The 23,296-nt window shown below is 45.3% G+C and overlaps 1 long non-coding RNA gene across 1 annotated transcript; it reads left to right on the top strand.

The window, feature by feature from the left end:
• The first annotated feature begins 1,313 nt into the window (after positions 1-1,313).
• On the top strand, positions 1,314-4,340 carry LOC125080670 (uncharacterized). Its single transcript, XR_007121451.1, has 3 exons — positions 1,314-1,394; positions 2,964-3,134; positions 4,022-4,340. It is a non-coding gene; the product is annotated as an uncharacterized LOC125080670 (long non-coding RNA).
• The last annotated feature ends 18,956 nt before the right edge of the window (positions 4,341-23,296 follow it).

Here is a 23,296-nt window from a genome sequence, read left to right as displayed (position 1 = left end):
TTTCTTGTAAACCAGCAAAAAATTAATATTCATTGAGAAGCTATTACATGTTAAGCATCATTTCTGGTCTTTCTACATTCTTACTTGATCCCTCAAACAACCCTGTGCTGTAGGTACTCTATTTCCCGTGGAAACACACACCACACACACAAACACACACACACATACGTAAGTTAGTGAGGGCCCGCAGCTGGTGTGGTGGGACAAGACTCCACCTCAGAGCCATCTCTAAATCTCATATTCTTTTTTTAAAAGATTTTATTTATTTGACAGAGAGAGAGAAATCAAAAGTAGGCAGAGAGGCAGGTGGGGGGGAGGGTCATAAGCAGGCTCCCTGCTGAGCAGCGAGGCCGATGCGGGACTTGATCCCAGGACCCTGAGATCATGACCTGAGTCGAAGGCAGAGGCTTAACCCACTGAGCCATCCAGGTGTCCCTAAACCTCATATTCTGTTCATTGTGTGACATTAAACCGCATATTCTAGTCATTGTGTGACTATCTCCCAACCCACTGCTGACCTTCGTCCTGAATTTGGCTCAGAGCATGGATTCATCCACCCCTTCCAGGGTCCTCTCCCCTAGGTCTACAGCACGCTTTTGCTTTTGGCCTAATTAAGAGAGAACTGTTAGACACGTTGATGGTTATATCTGATGTTCTTTTATGAAAGATGGGACATCTTGCATGCAGCAGTGACATGCCACAGCTGTGAGTCTGCAGAACCACAGAAAAACAGTGGTCACACAAGCAATGCCTTCTCGTGGATCCCCAGGCTCCCTGGGATGTGATATGGTCCAAGAGTGGAGTCTTCCCTATAGCCCATTAGCCTCATGGGCAAGGATGTTCCTGAATGGCATCCATGGGGACAGAGTCAAAATTTCAACTTTGGAAGTAGAAGTATCGTTTTTGGGAAATCTGCATGCAATTCCAACACGTAAAACCGGGAGACCAACTTCCACCATGTCTATTCCTTCACAGCTGTAGGAAGCCAATATGTACTATATTTGAGTGGCCGTTTCCCGCTTTCTCAGTTGTTGAGGATTAGTATCTGCATTTACAAACTGGCTAGCATGTGCGTCAAGAAGATACAGGAATTTGAACCCTGCTGACACCTGTATTATCAGAGTGGCTATTCCACGCAAACATTTTGCTTTCCCGTGCGTAGAGTCAGAATATGTTCTGAGAGAACCTCTAACCCAAATCCCTCATTTCTAGAGATGAGGGAATACAATTACAGACAATCATGAAGTGAAATAAAAGTCGAAGTCAGGTATTATTTACAACTCATGAGGAAATTCTTCTGTCTTCAAGAGAGGAACAGCATTCCACGGCTGGCTGGCTGCAGTTTTCACAGCCCTTCTGAGGGGCGGAGAGAGGAAGTTGTGCACATGGTAAGGGTAAGTTCGTTCTGAATTTTCATCCAGTGTGAAAGAAAAATAGAACTTTGCCTTGAAAGTGATTTATAAATCAACAAGTAGAAGGAATCAAAAACACGTCTATAGCAACACAGCTCTGTGTCCATATTGCAAAAATTACCTTTGATTTTTTTAATTACTAAAGTTAGAAGAAATACTGTATACTATATATATTATATTCATTTATTTACTTGCTTTGCCAGTTCCAAAAGGGAATATTTTAAGTAGCCAGTAGCATGTCTTGATTTTGACTCTTGTTTGTCTGGATCCCACAAAGTAGTTCCTTCCCAGTTTCTGGAAGAGGCAGCTCATGTTCCCCATCCTTAAAAATACAGCCAGGTCACTGCCTGGAAGGAGGAGATGTCCATGAACTTCTGGCAGTGGGCTCTTTTAGAACTTACATTTTCGAATCTTAATGGTGAAACAGCGTCTCTTCTCTGCCGGTCTCTGTACCGTCTTCAATGGCCAGGGGCCATTCTTACATCTTTTGGCATCTCTGGTGCCTGGCACACTGTCTGGCCACAATCCTCCACATTCCACCTCTGTCCAGTACTCAGAAGCCATCTACCTGTCCTGAACCCAGGACCTGGGCAGAAGCGCAACATCCCACTAAGAGATGGGGTTAGAGAGGGAGGGAATCTAATTCTCTAGAGAGTTCCGAAACGGCTTATTTCCTGCCTCTTCTGTCTAGAAAGTTAGTTTTGGTTCAGAGTGACAAGCTGGACAGAATAAAGAGCGAAATGCATGACTGAGCGGTTGCCAAGCGTACTGTTACCACGGCCGCTTGGTGGAGTCCCTGAGCTTCCTGGTGAACAGTTGCTAATGGAACATTGTTATATTGCTGAAAAATCCTCTAATTACAATAATTTAATACACTCTGCTAAATGAAACCATGTTGGAGTCATATCAGCCTCCAGCAGAGCTGTCTTCTGCAGAGAAAGCCACTAGCAATTTGAGCGGTTTGCTTTCATTCGGTTTGTATTGGGGGCAGATACACCTTTTAAGACATTATTTCTCCTTAAAATGAGGCTTTCAAAAATGTGCTTCCCAACCACTAATTTTTTTTTAGTGAACACAGAAATTATTCATCTTAAACTTCCTCCTCACAGCCTTCTCCTAACTCTGAGACGAGGGAAGAGGTGAGAAGAGGGGTCTTCTTTGTATGGCATTTTCCAGAGAAACCTCCTCCCCAGCCCCCTGTACCAGCAACTGGTGGTCTGTGAAGCAGGTATAATAGCACCTGTCCAAGGGCTTCCTGCCTCTTGTTCCCCCAGCCCCCGAATTCTATGCTTTAGGAAGAGTTGACCTGGATGCCAAGGTTTTGGGGGTGACCTCATCTTGGAGCAATGGAAGAGCGTGTAGGGGATGGAATTCCTCCACTGAGTGCCTTCTGAAAACAGACTGGTTCTGGCTACAGTCCTCCTCATCCAGGGAGCTCACTCGGGCTCCTCAGAGTGGGTTCCCTGCTGTGTCTTTTCTTAGTCCAGAGTCTCATCTGCCAACTGAAGCCCTTTGAGTGTTTTCTTCTGTATCTGTCATCCACGGTATCAGGGCATGAGTAGAACATCAAAGCCGTCAATGGCCATGAGTCAGTGAAAAATCCCTCTCGGTTGCCACAGAGAGACCTGGGATGGAAACAGTTCCCATTTTCAAGCTGAGACGCAGGTTTCGGTATTGACTTGACCAACCTTGGAGCCGGCAGCGGGTGACTCCAAAGCACTCGTGAGTTGACCTTCCACTGCGACCTGTCCCCACACGCCCTCAGAACTTGAACGCTGTCCTGGAAAAGTAGGAAGGAAGAAGCCCACATTGATATGCAATTTCTATCACCCTGATGGAATGGTGCTTCAAATCAGAGGTTAAACTTTGAAAAACAAGTTACATTTCGTCACCTGATTTGGAAATAAAAATGTGAACCCAGAATACGTGGAAGCTTCTCTAGAAGGTGCAGGAAAGCTTGATAGTCATGACCTGGTAAAAAGCTCTACTAGTAGAACCAGGTCCCCTGGAAACAGTGGCTATAACCCAAGATGGACAGCCAGACTCTCCAACATCATGGCTGGTTTGTACAATTAAGTGACAGAGCTGACAGGGCTTCAGGGTGTGTCTGAGCAGATGGAACAACGGGATTCAGAGCTCAACGTGATGGTTCATTTTCTGCATCAGCGTAGCTAGACTATAGCAGTGCCCAGTTGCTTGGCCAAACATTAGTCTGTATGTTGCCAAGAGGGTATTCTGTACATGTGATTGACATCTACAATCCATTGACTTTAATTACCCTCCATAATGTGGGTAATTGTCCAATCAGTTGATAGCTTTAATAGCAAAAACTGATGACCGCTGGAAAAAAAGGAATTCTATCTCAAGACTGTAACACAGACATCCTACCTGAGTTTTTAGCCTGCTAACCCGCCTTTCAGATTGCAGGCTTGCCATCTCCCATAATCACATGAACCAACTGCTTCAAAACTTACGAATAATACATTTTTAACTCGCCAGTATTTTACAACAAAGCAGCAATTCCTTAAAACCTCTCTCTCTCTCTCTCTCTATATATATATATATATATATGAGCACAGAGATATACCCTATTTGTTCTTTTTCACCAGATAATCCTGAATGATAAACCCAGAAGACACCATAGAGACCAATACTCAGATCAGAGGGTGGAACAGAAATGACGAGGAATCTCAGAAACCCTCATGGATGCTGGCATATTGTGAGCACAGCATTAACTTCCCCTGCTCCAGACATGGTCCAGAGGCAGTGGAGACTCTGGCTGCAGAGGGCCGTTGAGGGTGGTGTTAGGAATGAGTCTTTAGCTCTCTTTCTGGACTGATGACACAGAATACCAAAACAAATTAATGCTTGCCCTCAAACAGGATATAATCCTGTTGAAAAGAAAAGGGGAGCCCAGAAACTGGGGTGACTGCCAGGATAAGGGCTTAAATACAAATTAAGTTCAGATATTTTCAAAGTCTGGGTTCTGAGACTTATATTTACTATACATATCTATGGTTTTCAACCACAAACTGTATTTCCCAATGTAAGTATAATCCAATTCCCCGTACACACTCTATTTGTTGCCGTTGATAGCAACAAACTCCAAGGGTAGCTTAATAGAGACACTGCATAATGACCAAAGGAACAGATCCCCCCTACAGGAACGCCCTTGCTCCCCAGCCAGGCATAGTCACATCTCTTGCTCTAATTCTGGCCTCTCACTTTTCTGACAGTATAGTCTGAATTCTTGAACTTGTATCACTCAGTGTGCTAGCTGGCATTGTGGTCTGACCTCCCACATTCTCCAACCGGTGTTCCTGGAGCCACAGTGCCTCAGGCTGCCTTAGCAGAAACTCTTTGAACTTGATCTTTGGACAAGTTGACTTCTAGCATCTACCAGCCCGACCTCATGCCATCTGTCAACCCCACCCTGGTCCCTGTCCTGCAGGACACAGACAGACAAGACTTTGTAAAGTAAGCTCCTGCCCACAGATATACAAAGAACAGGTGGAAGGACCCAAGACTGAAGAAAGGAAAGTAAAAGATGGGATTTCCACATTTCACATCAAGCTAGATGAACATATCATCGTTGCTAAGGTACCAACTTAGATATTTATTCAGAGATAGTGAAAGAAATAATTTTCAGTTTCAAGGCAATGGAGAGAGTTGATATGAATAATACATTTTTGTCTGTGCCAATATTTTAAAACAAAGCAGCAGTATCTTATTTGCTCAAATCTGTCTGTGTTTTATATTACATTTGAGCATGAGTGTTTTAGCAGAAGTTCATTTGAAATGTGAAATTGTTTATGCTGCTGATGCAAATTCAAAATAATCTGCCATCTATAGATTTGCCATTGTAATGGATTTTTAAACACATTTGTTATCACAGAATCACTGCAGAGAAGAGAGACCAGAGAAGAGAGTCGCACAAGTATGCTTCTCTTCATGACATTTCCCAAGGAGATTTCTCTCGCAGGGACTGAAGGTCTACAAGCAGTTCCAATCCCCTGAAGAGACCAGGCTCAGACAAAGGAAAGAGAGACTCTAGCTCAAAGCCAAACACTCATTTGCTTCACCTCTGCTTCAAAGGTTTCCCAGACAACACTTAAATGAAAAGGAAACATACCAGGAGCAGGAGCCCGGGAACAAATCTAGAATTCTAAGTGGTTAAATCCCAGTGGTGTTTCCAAACCACTCTTCAGAATGGTCACGTGTCCCACATTGTGTCCAAGGATCTCAGGGAACTCTGTACCAGTGGTTGGGAGAAAAGTCCTATGGACATTCAGGGTCTGGTCATCTTGCCACACAAGTGAAGTTTTATGTGTCCAACAGTCTGGTGCAAATCAAAATATACCCTCCTCTGTAAAGGACAGGTCGTGGCACCTTGTATCTATCACATGCCACGAGAAGGCGGCATGGTGCTCGGTATGCTTCTTCCGCGGCCCCCTAGTTCCGCTGCTGTTTGGGTAGAACCATGTTCTGACGTCTGACATAGGCTATTTCCAAAGTCCAGCTTGAAGTGTGTTCTAGAGCAGAGGTTTCTGCCACAAACCCAGTTGCCCTCCCCACTGAGCCACGTGCCTTGCATATCCAAGTCACAGGGAGCACCAAAAGCTGACAAATCTCCGGCAAACCCCACTCAGAGAGTCTCGGCACAGACCCCTAGTGAGCCAGAGTAAGACTATGTATCCTCCTGAGTAAAAGTTCCCGATTTGCAAAGCAATGCCCAGCTTTTAGCAGAGACTGTGTGCTTGAGCATTACCGGGGCACTCCAGAATAGGTGTCGCCAGTCATGGGAACCTGTGTGGTGCCATAGAGGCTGAGTCTCTGCAGCCTGCCTCCCTCAGCATATGAGTGGCCCCAGGAAAAGTGACATAGTAAGGCACTTCTCTGCAGCGTGGGCAGGACCTATGGGGGCTGACTGGGGGAGTCCACTCACTGACTACACTCCCCACAGCTGGGCAAAATGTTCTTTTTTGAAGGGGGATCTGGGCGAGAATCTCCATGCGTAGAATTGTCCCTCTGATGAGGTGATTCCTTTATCATTAGGAAGTGTTCTTGCCTTTGATAATACTCCACGCCCCAAAGTCTAATTTGTCTGGTATTCACGTCGCCATTGCGGCCATGTTAGTCTGCTTTGGCTGACATGACAAAATACCATAAGACTGAGTGTCTTCAACCATAGAAACCTATTTTCTCACATTCCAGAGGCTGAAAGTCCCAGATCAATATGCTAGCAGGGTTGGTCTCTGGTGAGAACTCTCCCCGTGGCTTGTACACTGCCACCATCTTGCTGTGTCCTTACGTGGCCTTTCCTCAGTGCATGTCTGGAGATAGGGTCCTGGGGTCTCTTCATCTTTTTATAAGAACGCAAGTCCTAGAGAATTAGGGTCCCATCCTTGTGACCTCCCTTAACCTTAATTACCTCCTTAAAGGCCCCACCTCCAAACGCAGTCACACTGGGGATGGGGCTTCAACATACAAATTTGAAGGGAACACAATTTGGTCCACAATACCAGCTTCCGTATGATTAATATTTGCATGATATATCCACCTTTGTCTTTTTACTTTTAACCAATCTTTTTTTCATATTTAAAATGGATCTATTTTTAACTTTTTGAGGAACCTCCACACTGTTTTCCAGAGTGGCTGCACCACTTGCATTCCCACCAACAGAGTAAGAGTGTTCCCCTTTCTCCACATCCTCGCCAACACATGTTGTTTCCTGGCTTATTAATTTTTGCCATTCTAACTGGTGTAAGGTAGTATCTCAGTGCGGCTTTGATTTGAATTTCCCTAATGGCTAATGATGTTTAACATTTTTCATGTGTCTGTTAGCCATTTGCATGTCTTCTTTGGAAAAGTGTCTGTTCATGTCTTCTGCCCATTTTTTGCCAGTATGAAGGTTCCTCAAAAAGTTAAAAATAGAGCTACCCTATGACCCAGAAATTGCATTACTGAGTATTTACCCCAAATATACAGATGTAGTGAAAAGAAGGGGCACATGCACCCCACTGTTCATAGCAGCAAGGGCCACAATCGCCAAACTGTAGAAAGAGCCAAGATGCCCTTCAACAGATGAATGGATAAAGAAGATATGGTCCATATATACAATGGAGTATTATGCCTCCATCAGAAAGGATGAATACCCAACTTTTGTATCAACATGGACAGGACTGGAGGAGATTATGCTGAGTGAAATAAGTCAAACAGAGAAAGTCAATTATCATATGGTGTCACTTATTTGTGGAACATAAGGAATAGCATGGAGGACATTAGAAGGAATGGAAAAATGAAGGGGGAAGATCAGAGTGGGAGATGAACCATGAGAGACTATGGACTCCGGGAAACAATCTGAGGGTTTTAGAGGGGAGGAGGGATGGGAGATGGGTGAGCCTGGGGGTGGGTACTAAGGAGGGCACGGATCGCATGGAGCATGGGTGTGTGCATAAACAATGAATCATGGAACACTGCATGGTGACTAACATAACATAATTTAAAAAAAAGAAAAAGAAATAAAATAAAACAAAATGGATCTCTCAGAAATGGCATTTACACAGTCTTGCTGTTCTTCTTAGTGTATAAGCTGCCTTTTAATTGGAGAATTTCGTGTCTTTCTATTTCATGCAATTGTTGCTTCGGTTGGAAGAAGTCTCCTGTTGCTGTGTGCTTTCTATTGGCCTCACCCGTTGTTTCCTTTTTCCCACATTCCTTCCTTCCACTAGGCTTATTAGCTGGGTTTGTTTTTTGTTGTTCTTTTTTTTTTTTTTTAGTACTCCTAAATCCATGTAATTACCTTTATTTATTTATTTATTTTTTTAGGTTCTTCAGAGATTTCCCAACTTGGCACAGGGGGCCAGGGCTTCAGGCTACAGGCCAGCCCAGAGAGAGGGGGTGACCCAGGGCAAGGTGACTACACAGCTGACCATGCCACAGGGCAGACAGGAGCCACCTGTCAGAGCAACGACACAACCCGGGAGACGCGTCCTTGAGTCTCGGGAGGGATCTGTGCAGCACACGTATGGAATGTTGTGGGTGCAATCTTGGTTGCTTTAAACTATTTGTTGTCTTTTGAGAATATTGAGCTTTGTTTCACCGGGTAATTAGTTTACTTGAAAATCATCCTGGTCCTTTTGAAGCTCTGAGTCCATGGAGACTGGTGAACGCACTGGTTAGCACAGGACAGCCCCTCCCCCCAGCAAGGAATAATCAGTCCCAAAATGTCAGTAGAGCCAAGGCTGAGAAACTCTGGCCAGCAGTGGGCTTTATGCCGTGGCTAATTAAGTGCTCCTCCCAAACCGTGGCCTTCTTGGGGTGTCAACTGGGTACCCTCAGTGCTCAGCATGGCCCATCCACTCTGACTGGTCAGAACTGCGGTGTCTCCCAGGCCTGTGAGAAGGCCAGTGTGCCATGGAGCTCACAGGTCACTGGGAGTTGGCTTCGCTCAACAGTGTGGACTCTGGCCCCAGGAAAATTGTCACGGCCGGCACGACAAATCGACCAGGAAATGTGAGGGTAAGAGGATGGTGAAAAGAAATTAAGAGACAAAGAGATGGGGGCAGGAGGAGCACTGAGGATGATGTCCAACAGGGCTGATTTTATTCCACATCTTACAAGCATTTATAAGGCAGACCACAGTAGAAGGAGTAATAACACATCAGTATCTAGTCAGATGACCGCAAGTTCCTATAACAAGTTTACATCAACTACAAGCAAATCTCGTGATGCCAGGTAGTCACGGCTAATGCCTTTAGCAAGATAATCAACCAGGGGGGCGCCTGGGTGGCTCAGTGGGTTAAAGCCTCTGTCTTCGGCTCAGGTCATGGTCACAGGGTCCTGGGATCGAGTCCCACATCAGGCTCTCTGCTCAGCTGGGAGCCTGCTTCTCTCTCTCTCTCTCTGCCTGCCTCTCTGCCTACTTGTGATCTCTGTCAAATAAATAAATAAAACTTTAAAAAAAAAAAAAGATAATCAACCAGGGAGTGGGTTATGGGAAGTACAGGAACAACAAGGACCAACTAAGAATTCATGACCCTGACCACATTCTTCTCTTCTGTAGGGAGAGTGTGTGGGAAGTCACGTAGGTGAGCGCACGACACATAGCACAGACCCTTTCTCAGTGTTACTCAACCTTTCCTGTCTATAACCCTTTATTAAGGTATTTGGACTTAAAGGGAGACACAAGTCAGGGCCTGGTTTGATCCTCATCTCCAACCATGCCATGGCCTCCAACATCTCCCCCTTTTTTTTAACATCTCCCCCTTTTTTTTTTAAATAAATCAAGCATATGAATCTGTGCCTGAGCATGCAATCGTTGTTGTCCTGTACGAAACAAGGAAACTCCCCATCCTACAATCAATATAGCCAAGACAATGAATATAATGATAAAAATCCAAAAGGAATATTTCATTATATTTCCAGGATTAAATCCGTGCAACCCATCTAAAATCTGAGAAACTATAGTAGCAGGATTTTGTACATCTAGTTGTGAATGTCCTATATTAGCAATTTCCTTTTGTAACTCTGCAAGATCTAGACGCACATTACTATGAAACCATATTCCTTGCAAATGATGTTTAACAGCATCCCAAGAATAGTTCAAGGCTTTTAAGGGAGTGACACAAATATGTTGAAATCCTCCATGACATATTAAAGACATTTGAGTTCTTAACACCGATAATTGCCCATCCCCCCCGAAATTCTACTGCTTCTTCCAGTCCTTCCAACTGGCTTAAATTTTTTGGTCTATATGCTCCTGAGTAGCCAAGGCATGAGAGATATTTTGGGCTAGAGAATTCACATGTGTGGCAGTTTGTACAGATTGCGAAAGAGCTATAGTAGAAACAGTAGTTGTAGCAATTAGAGAGATTAATATAGTTATCCCAATGATAAGTAACCCTATGAAGCGCTTAACTCTTTTCACCTGTGCCTGTAATTCTAACGCTAACTGATACCCATAATTGGCATACCAGGGATCCTCTACTTCCACCGGGGGGAGTACATACGGAGGTTGCATTACTAAAAATATCATAATGGGGCGTCCTTTTAGAACAGAAGAAGAAATAGGTATACAATTATTTAATACACATTCATTACACTCTATGTGATACGTGAGGTATTCTCCTTTTGGCCCCTTAAACACCGAAGGTGAAATTGTACTGGGGCCCACAATTAATAAAAAAGGGCGGGGAACACAAGCTTTCACGGAAAATTCCTCCTGAGCAGCTCCATCCAGAGTGTTGTCTCCTTTTTTTCTTCCTAAGACAGTGAGTTTTCTGGGTTTCCCTCCCATCGTGAATGATGTCGCAGACAAAGGGAGGGGGATCTTTCAGATGCTGTCCTGCTCGCGTCCCTCGAGGGAACTTAGGAGCGTCTTAGCCAAGGTCTGTCCATATAAACCGTGGACCAGGCTACTCCGTGGAGTAGATGACCGTTATGCCATGTGACGCCCCGCGAGACTCAGGGTGCAGCCCACTCAGACTCCGTAGCCAAAGCGGTGGAGCCATACAGACGCATTCACACAGTCAGGCACTCTTCAGATTCAAACAGGTTGGACGCCCTCCCCTTTGGGTATCCCTGGTTAATGGGAGGTGATCAGTCTCCCCTTCCATTCTTTACGAATGGGTCTAGCTCAGACACTGGCCCCAGGGCTGTTACAACAGAATTCAGTTAAGCACAGAAGATGTTTACCAACAGATATCAAAAGCACAAACCTAGTTCCAGTGACCAGCGCTCAAGCATTTTATCCCATTTGATTTAAAGTTTCAGGTTAGCAAAGACTTTGAAAGCTACTTTAACAATTACCCACTAAAACTTTGAGACAGACAATTAATCATCAGTTTAGTCATCTCTTTGTTAACAGATTTTAACACAGATTTTAACAGATTTTAACAAATAACACGAGCTTATTTGACTTTAAGTAAAAACTCTGAAGTTTCACATTTACTACTGTTAACTCAAAAGACATGTTTACTCTAATTAACCCAACAAACTTAACTTAGTTCAAATACTGATTTACTTTCCACCTGGTTCCACTCCGTTTCGAATGTTTACCTGAGACCTGGGTGGGAAGATCTGGAGTGGGGGTGTTAGGTCCGGGGGCGCTCTTCTTGTTAGAATCATGAGAAGCTACAGAGGTTAATTCTATAGAATGTTGCGGATCTAAAGCCTCTTGAATATCTTCCCAAACTTTCATGGTTCCTTCAGGGCAAGTACATGGTCCTCTAATTCTCAATTGATTTTTAATCTCTTGCCCTACTTTCTGCCAAATTTGTAAATTTACCGTTCCTCCTTTAGGGAACCAAGGACAAAGATCAGACACCACACCAAAAAAACTGCTGTAAGGCCTACTTTGAGTGCTTAGACCCCTTCTGCTGTAAAAGGGCCTGCAATGCCATAACAAAAAGATCCTCCTGTTCCATAGACTGTGTTTGCCCCATGTTATTTTACTCCTGCTGTCGCCCATCAACCTGGGCTCCTCTTACCTGAATCTTGATAACCACTCACCTGTACTTGCGCGCTCCCTTGAAATGTGCTCACGGTCCCTGTTCGGGCGCCACTTGTCGCGGCTGGTGCGACAAATCGACCAGGAAACGTGAGGGTAAGAGGATGGTGAAAAGAAATTAAGAGACAAAGAGATGGGGGCAGGAGGAGCACTGAGGAGGATGTCCAACAGGGCTGATTTTATTCCACATCTTACAAGCATTTATAAGGCAGACCACAGTAGAAGGAGTAATATAACACATCAGTATCTAGTCAGATGACCGCAAGTTCCTATAACAAGTTTACATCAACTACAAGCAAATCTCGTGATGCCAGGTAGTCACGGCTAATGCCTTTAGCAAGATAATCAACCAGGGAGTGGGTTATGGGAAGTACAGGAACAACAAGGACCAACTAAGAATTCATGACCCTGACCACATTCTTCTCTTCTGTAGGGAGAGTGTGTGGGAAGTCACGTAGGTGAGCGCACGACACATAGCACAGACCCTTTCTCAGTGTTACTCAACCTTTCCTGTCTGTAACCCTTTATTAAGGTATTTGGACTTAAAGGGAGACACAAGTCAGGGCCTGGTTTGGTCCTTGTCTCCAAACATGCCATGGCCTCCCACAGAAAATGCAGCTTGGATTCAGACAGGTGACTCTTTGCAGATTCCCAGAGGTCTCCTTCTAAACAGGTGTATCCTCGCCCGCACCTCACCTTGCCAAACCCCTCTCCAGCAGCCCCAAACCCCCAACCTGTCTCAGGTCAGTAAGCATGATGTGCTCTCTGCCTTCCCCTCCCTACGTCATGGTCCAGACGCCCACCAGGCAGAAAGCCAGGCGATTGCAAAGCTCACCTTGGCTTTTCCTTTTCTCTTAGGTCACAAGCCCATGCTGTCTATTGTCACAACTGGAAACACTCATTTAATACATTGTGTCCAGCTTCACAGCAGGCAGGAAAGTTTAGTCCGGTCCCTGAGACTTCAGCACGACCAGAAGCCACGTCTCCCAAGTCAGGTTTGGTGAATCTCCTTCTTCTTTCCATCTCTCGCTTCCCCACCGCACACTTCCCCTTCACCCAACTGCGGGTTTATCAGTGTGTATGTGTGTGCATGTGTGTGTGGGGGTGTGCATGTGTGATGTGTGTGTTTTCTGTAGACAAACATCAGTAAATCTCTCATGAGTACCGAAAACCTGCTCCTGTCACTAAATACAATTCAGCGGTCCCCAAATCATAAATAGCACTCTGACTTGGGTGCCTGGTGGCTCAGTCATGAAGCCTCTGCCTTCGGCTCAGGTCACGATCCCAGGGTCCTGGGATCAAGCCCCACATTGGGGGTGGTCAGCAGAAAGCCTGTTTCTCTCTCTCCCACTCCCCCTGCCTGTGTTCCCTCTCTTGCTGTGTTTCGGTCGAATAAATAAATAAAATACTTTTAAAAAAGAAATGTCTCAATCTTGCCCCCTTAATATTTTGATTTCATTAAAAAAGTAGGTCTGCAGTCACGGAGCCTGCCTTGCTGCCCAAAATGGGCCAAGCCCCTGACCCAGCGGCCCCAGACTCTGAATTGTCATGGCATTTTTTAAACATCAGGTTTGGTCTATATTTAACACACGTCCATGCCAGGCACCCCTGGCAACCCCTCCCACTGCAGAGGAAATGCCCGCACCCATGGCTAGTGTCCCTGCTCCCCCACACCTGGGATGGAAACATTTGAACAGATCGCTCCACCTGTGGCCTCCCGGGACGATGGGCGCACACTCCTGGAATTCTAGCAACTGGTTCGCATGTCATGTGAGAGTCACTAGATTATGTGCCCATCCCTGAAACTCACATTAAGCACCTTCTTCAGCTTTTATCCCAGTTCTTTCTGCTTGAGCAGTTTCACATGCCTCGCATGTGGCAAGATCTCCGATGGCATCTTCTTGTTCATATACAGAACGTATACAACCTTAGTCACAGCACGATCCAAACTCCTTACTGGGTGTGGCATTCTACACTTCTGACGTTTCGGTTAACTCTTCCAACCATCTCTGCATTTTTCAGACCATTTCATTTTCCGTTGATTTCCATCAGCTCTAGCCGCTGGTGCTCTTTGAGGAAGCCCGTCTTACAGAGAGATGGAACCGATCGCTGTGAGTCGGTCAGGGAGAATCTGGAGAGGACATGCCCACACGGGGTTGGGAGACGTGGCCATGGGAACACGTGGACACTGGTGGGTGGCCAGCCTCCCCTTTGGCGAACTGCCTTCCTCCCCCCTGGAACAGACCCAGAGCCGCTGAGTCAAACACACCCTCGATAACATTCTGGCACGTGCCTGACCCTCAGGGTGACGCCTGAGGAGGGAAACCAGGAAACCCAACTGCTGAAACTCAGCCATAGTGCCTCCCAACAATCACATATCACCTCTGTCCTGCCAGGTGAGCTCAAGAATGATTAAAAATGATTTGATGACTTCAAATGAGATCTCGAAGTCCAAGATTCAAAGCCACCTATTTTCTTGAAAGAAGATGAATTATATCCACTTTGGGTTGAATAACAGGAGAACAAAATAGCTTCATGAGCCCAGTGTTCTCTATTCGTGGTAGCGCTTCTATTTACAGTTCCTCCTTATTTGGATTATACTGTCCACCGTTCCAATGGGACATGAAATCCCATCTCTAATAGGCAAGGGCAGCTTTAACAAGGCAGCCGAGGGCCCCCAGGTGTTTGCTTCCCATAGTCGCTCTCCTCAGGTGTCACTTCCATGCTGATGATCACAGCGGGGGGAGGGGACCGTCGGGCTCTTCATCTGCCAGGTTGTTCAGCCCAAACCCCTGCATATTTGTTTCTCTAAACTCAATTATTTTGCAGGCTCATATTATATTGAGTTACACATCTCACAATATTTGAAATGGCTCATTTGTTCTGGGAATTACATGCCTCTAATTGCATCACAAAAATGCTGACACCCGGCAGAATGGGAATGAAACACGGCACACCATGCCACGGTCTCTAAAATGCAGAGCAAGATGGCATATTTAAACATTGCTACAGTGCCGGTCAAGTGCAAAAGGTATGGGAGCAAATGCTATTAGGTATAATAATGATTTGTATTGATGCCACTCGCTTCTCTGCAGGGCTTTACTGTAAACCTCAGTGCCTTTGGGTTAGCGTCCTATCTCAGTTTGAAGGACTCACTCGGTTGTTCTTTCAAAGGCACCTAACCACTTCCAAATAACCATTTTGACCCTGACAGTAGATTACTTAAGGAACAGCCCTGACTTCCTATAATGGGCACCATGGTAGGCCACCCAAATTCTCCTTCAGGGTAGCAGAATTGTTCCCCCAGCAGCTGGGCCTGCTGACTGGCCTCCTGGGCTGTCACCCTCTCCGAGAACTGTCCTCCGATGAAGGCAGCTCCTTCACTCCAGGTCATGGCACCAGAGGAAGGGGAAGCCCACACCTAATGACCGCCCGACTTGGACGGAAACCGCCAGGCACCGTGTGTACGGCTTCAGAGCCCCTCACAGCACAGCCAGCAGAGGCGCTGTGGGGCCCATCAGTGCCAACTCGGCCCCTGCCAGTTCTCCTTCCTTGGCCGTTGATTTGGAAGTGCTCCTGGTTAACTTCCTGCATCCAGTCTGCACGTCCGAGTGTACCTGGCACCTTTATCCCTTCTCCCTCAAGTTCAAACTCCTCAGCCTGGCTGCTGAGCCCTCCAAGCTCTAGCCCCACTTTTTCCAAATGTCAGTGATTAAAAAGATCAGACTTCTCACGCCCCCCCATTCAGGCTATATTCATTTATGCTTGGGTCTTTTCATTCTTCTCCAACATGGTGCATTTTGTGCCCTAAATATTCATGGCTAACCGTAAGACTGATCAACTCAACAAAGACAGCTCAGAGGCCCCTTGGAAATTGATAGAAACAAGAATGGAACATGTAAGGTGGCAGCCAGTTTTGATGGGAGAAGAAAAAACTATCTATTGCTGTGACCACTCCTCGGAGAGAGACTCAGGTGCCGCAGGAATATCACGGTGATGATCCAGGATCCAGCTCTGAGCGACATGGAACCAACCAAGCAAAAGAAAACCAAGATGAGAAAGGAGCGAAGATGGGAATATACCAGAGGAGAGGAAGAAACAACTCCACGTAGGCAACAACACTCACCCCAAAATGCCCAGGCCAGTCCCCTTTCCCCTCTGGGCCAGCTCTTGAGAAACACCAGGGGTCCACAAGCTTGAGGAATTTTCCAGGTCTGACGTCTGGTGATGGGTTCGCCTTGTGTAGGATGGAGGGCGGCAGAGTTGAGGGTAGGGACTGAGATACTTTTACAACCTTACACCCTGCTAAGCTCTCAAGTCCACCCTGGCCTCAGAGGCTGGAGGCTTGGTCAAGATCACAAAGTTAATGACAGCCAATCAGATCTGCCTTTCCCCGGCATCTAGGCCGTCTGAGTGATCACCGGGCTGAAACCTACCAGCGCTGTCAGCATGACCGAGGCACCAGAAACCAAAACTTAAATTAAGGATTAAATCCATGATGGTGACATTTCGGGCCACCTGCGGAATTTTAGTTCACATTAAACAAATGCAAATCCTTCATAATCCTTTTTAAAAAATACTTAAAACTGATTTTTCACTCTAACAAAAGCCGTTTCCAAAATCAATGAATATAATTCAACACTCTCATCTTAATGACATTTTCTGGAGTATGCTCATTCTTTCAGATCATTTTTCCCGGGGCCTGAAACCTTTAGCACAGGGCTGAGCTAGCACAGGAGAGGCATTGGGGGCTGTCTGGATCTAAGAGAAATTCTACGCAAAATAGTCACTGGGCAGTGTCACAGAATAGCTCATTTTCAGCCAACACAACAGACGCTGTGAACACATTAAAATATTAAAATATCGAATGCGCCGTGAAGCGGATAAATAAGGTTGTCATACAGAATTCGTAATTTCCATTGTGAGCTCCAGTGTGTCACATGAAGTTTTAAGCCCCGCTGCCATTTACAACAAAGGGAAGCAGCCCAGTAAGAACTCATCCACAGACTCGCTGATTTCCGTAACGAATATTTTTAGGATGTGGCTCCTTGAAAATCACCGTAAAGAGCACAGGAGGTTTATCGACAACACTGTATAGCAGGATTTTCCAAGGCCCTTATAAAAAAATGATGCCTGTGCCCTCCCCAGACATACTTTATAGACTCAACAGGGGCAGGGCTGGAATCTGCTTTTCATAAACTTCTCCAGATGAACCTGTTGAAGAGCCAAACTTGAGAAGCCCATCCCTAAGCATAGTCCTAAGCTTGGGAAGCATTCCTTCTCTCATCTTAGTAAGGTTTTCCCTGTCCTAGGAACTCTGGGTATTCTCTGGGAATACCAATCTTGGTATTTATCCAAGCCCTAAGATACATCCCGACGTGCACCCACTCGCCAAAATTCCCTACAAGTGAAAGTACTGAAGACGATTTTGCCAACGAGAAGGTCTCAGCTTGAATGTCATCCTACGTGCGGAAGCTGTGTGGTCGCATTGCTAGGAGGCTGGGTGCAATTAATGATAGTTCATGCAGTATGGGAGCTCACAGCAATATCAAGGGCTACTCCCTTTTGTAAAAGTGGGGGGAAAAAATTACCTGATAATTTAATCATCATCTGGTTTGTAAATGAAATTTATAAAACAAAATTCTTAAGAGTTGTTGTTTTTTAAAAAAGATTTTATATATGTATTTGAGAAAGAGAGAGAGAGCATGAGAGCATGAGCGAGATAAGAGTGGGGGACAGCGAGGGCAGAGGGAGAGGGAGGAGCAGGCTCCCCGCTGAGCAAGGAGCCCACTGTGGGGCTCGATCTCAGGACCCCAAGATCATGACCTGAGCCGAAGGTAGACTTTTAACCCACTGAGCCACCCAGGTGCCCCAGAGTCAGTGTTAACCATTTTGATTTTTTAACAACTAGTAGAGCACACTACTTTAAGGGGAAACAGAGAAGAAATGATTCTCCGGCTCTGCTGAGTGATCAGAGCTGCCCTTCTTGGCGAATACAGCCACATATCTTTGCAATGCTTGGCTGTTAATAAATTACCTTTTTTAAAAATTCTCATCACAAAGACTTTTTTTCATGATATTAGGCTGAATTTACATGTATAGTCTGCTCTCTTCAACAACACGAGAGCCAAGCAAGCATCTTTTAACTATTTCAAAAGTTACAGAAATGAGAGACAAAAACCTCTATTAAACATTACAAGGTCAGAAAGTTCATTGGCTCTCTTCAAACTTTGCTGCCAATTGTGTATAAATCCTCAACAGAAGCTCAAATAGAATCAATGCTCTCTCTCTCTCTCTCTCTCTCAGAGTATCTGCTTTCTGGCAGAAAGGCACAGGTGGGAAGGAGAAAATCTTAGACCTGAGAACAGTGACACCCTCTGGCCATGGATTCCCAAGAAATGCTAAACTGAAAAGGAAGGGCTGCCCCTGTGTGTGCTGCGTTTATGGCCAGAAGAACGCGAGCTGGAGCTAGGGAGAGACCCGGGACTTGCATGCCTGCCACCAGAGACGCCCCAGTGCCGTATCTCCCCCTCAATCCTGACCGCAGGCTTTGCTTCTGACTCCGATTAGCATTCAAGTCCTGCTGCTTTCTCTCTCTATTTCCCTTAAGTTAAAAGGCAGACACCATTCAACATGTCCATAAAAGACCCCGGTATGCCATGGGCATTCCTGCTTCGACCACAGTTTTCTCTAATTCTACGTCCACCTTGAACGCGGGAGACTTCGACAGACATTGCAGGGGAGTCTGATGACAGCGTAGGTGACTGTCCTCCTCATGCAGGCCCCTGCTGGCTGCCCAGATTGGCATACTTGGATTCAGAATTTCCAATTCCAGGTCCCCTGTTCTGATCCTAGGGAGTATCTGTACTGGGGCTTGTTCTTCCCAATGTCCCAAGCCCACGTTCCCCTGGCCCTGTCGTGGTCAAGATTCCTCACAGTCACCATTGTCTGAGCTGCAGTTTCTTGTAACAATTGTATTCATTGTCCTTTCTCTCCCAGAGATGTCCATAGTCCAGACCTTAACATGAAGCTTCCACTGGGTTTTTCCAGTCTTACATGTCATCCCTGTGAAAAGAGCTAGTCTCCTCCTCTCACAGATACATGGGATACGGCGGGGGTGGAAATGGGGGACAGGCAGTAGGTCTGCTTTGTAAAGAAGTAGGGCAGACCTCCAGCTTCATCCTAGGAGTTCATAATCACAAGGTGGTCCCCTGGGCCCTAAAACAGTCTATCTTCTCTCTGACTTTGAAAAACTCTACAAGAAAGGACAGGTCCTTTCCTTAAAATTCAGATATTGAGGATCTCAGCTTGCACATACAGTACCATCATAAGAATTAGGCAAAGATGCTCTATTAGGGCAAAAAACTTACAGAGGGCATCCCCATTTTCTGGAACAGTCCACAAGGACTCAGGACTTGCAAAGCAGAGGGTGGTCTGAATTCAGTCCTGTTGCTCCATTGGCCAGATGCTGTCGCTTGGGGCACAGCTTGTCCACCAGAGTGGTGGCCCCACAAAGACAGAGACACTGGCTTAGACCCAGGCCTCTTGAAATCAGGGCTTGAAAGCATGAAAGGAAGAGCAAGATAAAAGGGCAGGTCCTATCTGAGAGAAGAAAGAGACACACCGGAGAAGGGAACAAGGGAGAATCAAAAAGATAAACACAAACTTTCTTAAAAAAAAAAAAAAAAATTAGAGACTCTTAATCTCACAAAACAAACTGAGGGTTGGGGGGATGGGAAGAGGGTGGTTGGGTGATGGACACCGGGGATGGTATGTGCTACGGTGAGTGCTGTGAAATGTATAAACCTGGCGATTCACAGACCTATACCCCTGGGACTAATAATGCATTATATGTTTATAAAAGAATACAAAAAAATTTTTTAATGATTTTATTTACTTATTTATTGTCAGCGAGACAGATAGAAAAGAGAGAGCAAAAGCAGGGGGAGCGGCAGGCAGAGGGAGAAGCAGTCTCCCTGATGAGCAAGGTGCCTGATGCGGGACTCGATCCCAGGACCCTGGGATCATGACCTGAGCCGAAGGCAGCTGCTTAACCGACTGAGCCACTCAGGCGCCCCCAAACATGAACTTCCATCTGCTGAATAATTTCATATCTGGAATCTGACTGGGAGAAGTAGGGGTTCCTGCAGGAGACTCAGGTGAATATTTCTTTGTATCCCTGAGATTCCACTGGAAGTATTACCACAGTAAGTCTTCCATAAGCTTTTTGGTTGGTAAGAAGAAGAGGGGTGACAAGCTGGTTTCCAAGTGCCTAAAGGGTTAATTAGAGCCACGTCTGGTTAAAAGTTACAATCCACAGGAATACACCCCAGCAGGCCATTACTTAGCAAATGTGGTTTAACTGGGTCATCGATTCAAATATTCGACAGGAAATATGCACACATATACAGTGTCACACATCAGGGACATGAAGGACACAAACAAATCCTCATATGTAATCCTTAAAGAGCAAAGGGAAAAAAATACACCCTGCCTCATCAATTACACTGAAGACCGGAGAACGCCGAGCATAAAGGTGATTTGGCTACTTGCTGTGGTGTCTTTGACATATTGGTCTACCATTAACTGTGAGGTAAAGAACAACAGGTAAAATCTCTAACAAACAGGGAAGTCTTTAACCATTTGAACAGAACACACACATGACTTAACATTTCAAGGGGCTACATAGCACTGTTATCATAGAGCCCCACATAAACTCTGGCTCGGCTAAATCTCTCCCTAGGGCACAAATAAAAACAATAAATTTGTCTCTAGGGTGAGGATTTAAATCTATAACAGGACTACTGGTCCAAAGGCATTTGTTAGTAAAAATTCACAAATATTCATGAAGCAAGAGCAGTGGCTCTAACAGTGCCTTTTGTCCTCTGGATCAAGAAGGTGTAACAAAAATGCTGCAATCCAAATATTTAAAAGGTAACATTGGGGGACTTAGTGTCATACATTGCAAATAAAGATACTAGCTCAAAACCTTTTCATGAAATAAAAATGGTAATTTGCAGCCCGCACACCAGTGCAGGAAATAGGAGAAAAAAAAAGAAAGAAAGAAAGAGGAAGAGTTTTATTCTATATAGTTCAGAATTGCCATTAGAGGGAGAATTTTGGCATGGTGGTGTGAGGAGCCCAGTGACCGCTGTCCCTGGAAAATCTACCACTTGACTAGTGAAAACTGTTTTTTAAAATAATCACCTAAGATCTCTGGGAATTGTCCTAAGGGCATTTAGGAAATGGAGAAATATTTGTTTGAGAAAATCTCCTAAGTCTGTGTAAGTATATTACACAGAGCTGGGTGAGCTGGCTCAGGCAGGTGCAGACACCTAGCACCCAGTCTAGGGCTCCCAATTCACTTAGGGATACCATGGGCCCTTGTCATACCCCCAGAATCCCTGGCAGGCATGGCTGAAAGGATGAGGCTTCATTCCCCCTGCCAGCCCCATCTTATAGGGCAGAATGTCTACCCCAGGTACAGGAGGCTGACAAGAGTGAGACCCCAAGTGACCCCGTCCCAGCTCATTCATAGGAGGAGGTTGCACACCAGGAAAATAAGCCCAGAAGACCAGGGGCTGCCACTCAAACCCAGCACCTGCTCATACGGTAGGCGTGTCATTCCAGGAGAAGAAAGGATTAAGAAAATGGATTAAGCAAGCCAATCAAAAGACAGTTTGTCAAGCTGGATTAAAGAGCAAGACCCAATGATACGTTGTCTACAGAAAACACGCTCCGTATTCAAGAGATGTACAGGGCTGAAAATAAAAGGATGGGAAAACCCATATAAACAGCATCCATGAGAGGGGGTGAAGTGACTGCATTAATATCAGACTACGTGTACTTTAAAACAAGAAATTTTACTAGAATTAAAGAAAGACATTTATAATGATAAAAGGGTCTATCCATCAGGAAATTATAACCATTATAAACATGCATGCACCTAACAAAAAGGCTCAAAACTATATGAAGCAAAAACTGACAGAATTGAGAGGAGAAATAGAAAATTCAACAGTAATAGTTGGAGACTTCAGTGCGCCACTGATAACGATGGGAAGGACATCTGTGCTTTTTGTCAGATTCATTCTAGATTCACTGCGCATGTGTCTTAGCATGCGGTGAGAACTTTCTTAGAGTCCTCAGAGGCACGGCGAAGGTAAAGAAGACAGGTGGTGAGGCCAGTGGGAGTGAGAGACAAGAGGAGAGAGGGAGGAGGTGGTAGAGCCCAGGTAGATGGGTAAATTACTTTTTTTTTTTGCATTTTTTAAATTAACATATAATGTATTATTAGCCCGAGGGGTACAGGTCTGTGAATCACCAGGTTTACACACTTCACAGCACTCCCCATTGCACACACCCTCCTCAATGTCCATAACCCAACCACCCTCTCCCTCCCCCCCCCCCCGCAACCCTCAGTTTGTTTTGTGAGATTAAGAGTCTCTGATGATTTGTCTCCCTCTCTATCCCATCTTGTTTCATTTATTCTTTTCCTACCTCCCAAGCCCCCCACGTTGCATCTCCACTTCCTCATATCAGGGAGATCATATAATAGTTGGCTTTCTCTGATTGACTTATTTCACTAAGCATAATAGATGGGTAAATTACTTTAAGATAACAATTTTTCCTTATAAACTCACATAACAGGCAACACACATCTCCTTGGCATTATCAACACAACACGAAACAGTACAATTTCTTTGAGTATAGGGTTGCCAAATAAATACAGGATGTCCCATTAAAATTGAATTCTGGATAAACAATGAATAGCATAGCATAGGCATACCAAAATACACTAAAATGTATTGTGTACCTGAAATGCATACTTAACTAGGTGTCCTGTGGTATTTTCATTGTTCAGTCTCCCAGTTCTAATTGAGAGTCTATCTTGTACGTGAGCTAGCGCTTGCACTCAGCGTAGGGGGCCAGCAAACCTGTGTGCAACTGAGTGTAACAAACAACACTAATCTGACAACACACTAACAAACAACACACAACCTGTGTATGGACAGGATGCGGGGGAACTACCAAGGAACTGAGGGGCGGAAGGTGGTGGGTAGCATCTTGACCTTATGAAAGTGTCGACCTCAGGAAGCGAACACGTTGTTGGCTCCCTGGAGGAAAAAAAAAAAGGATCACCAGAATTTTGGTGAAAAGAACAGCTTTTTCAGCTCTGCCTGCCGTTATTACGATGATTGTAAGCACCATGGGATACACTTGTGGAACATGGGAAAGGTACAGCATATTATTTGAGCGGGCACTTGGTGAAGTCAAGGAAGGCTTCATAGAGGAGGAGTTGGTGCCCGACATCAGAAATGACAGGAGAGAGGAAGTGCACACACGTGGGCAGCGGCAGGCAATATGGTGGCACCGT

The sequence above is a fragment of the Lutra lutra genome, chromosome 11 (assembly GCF_902655055.1).
Source record: "Lutra lutra chromosome 11, mLutLut1.2, whole genome shotgun sequence".
Taxonomy (NCBI): Eukaryota; Metazoa; Chordata; class Mammalia; order Carnivora; family Mustelidae; genus Lutra; species Lutra lutra.
Note: the sequence above shows the minus strand (reverse complement) of the source record. Positions and strands in the feature narration are given on the sequence as shown.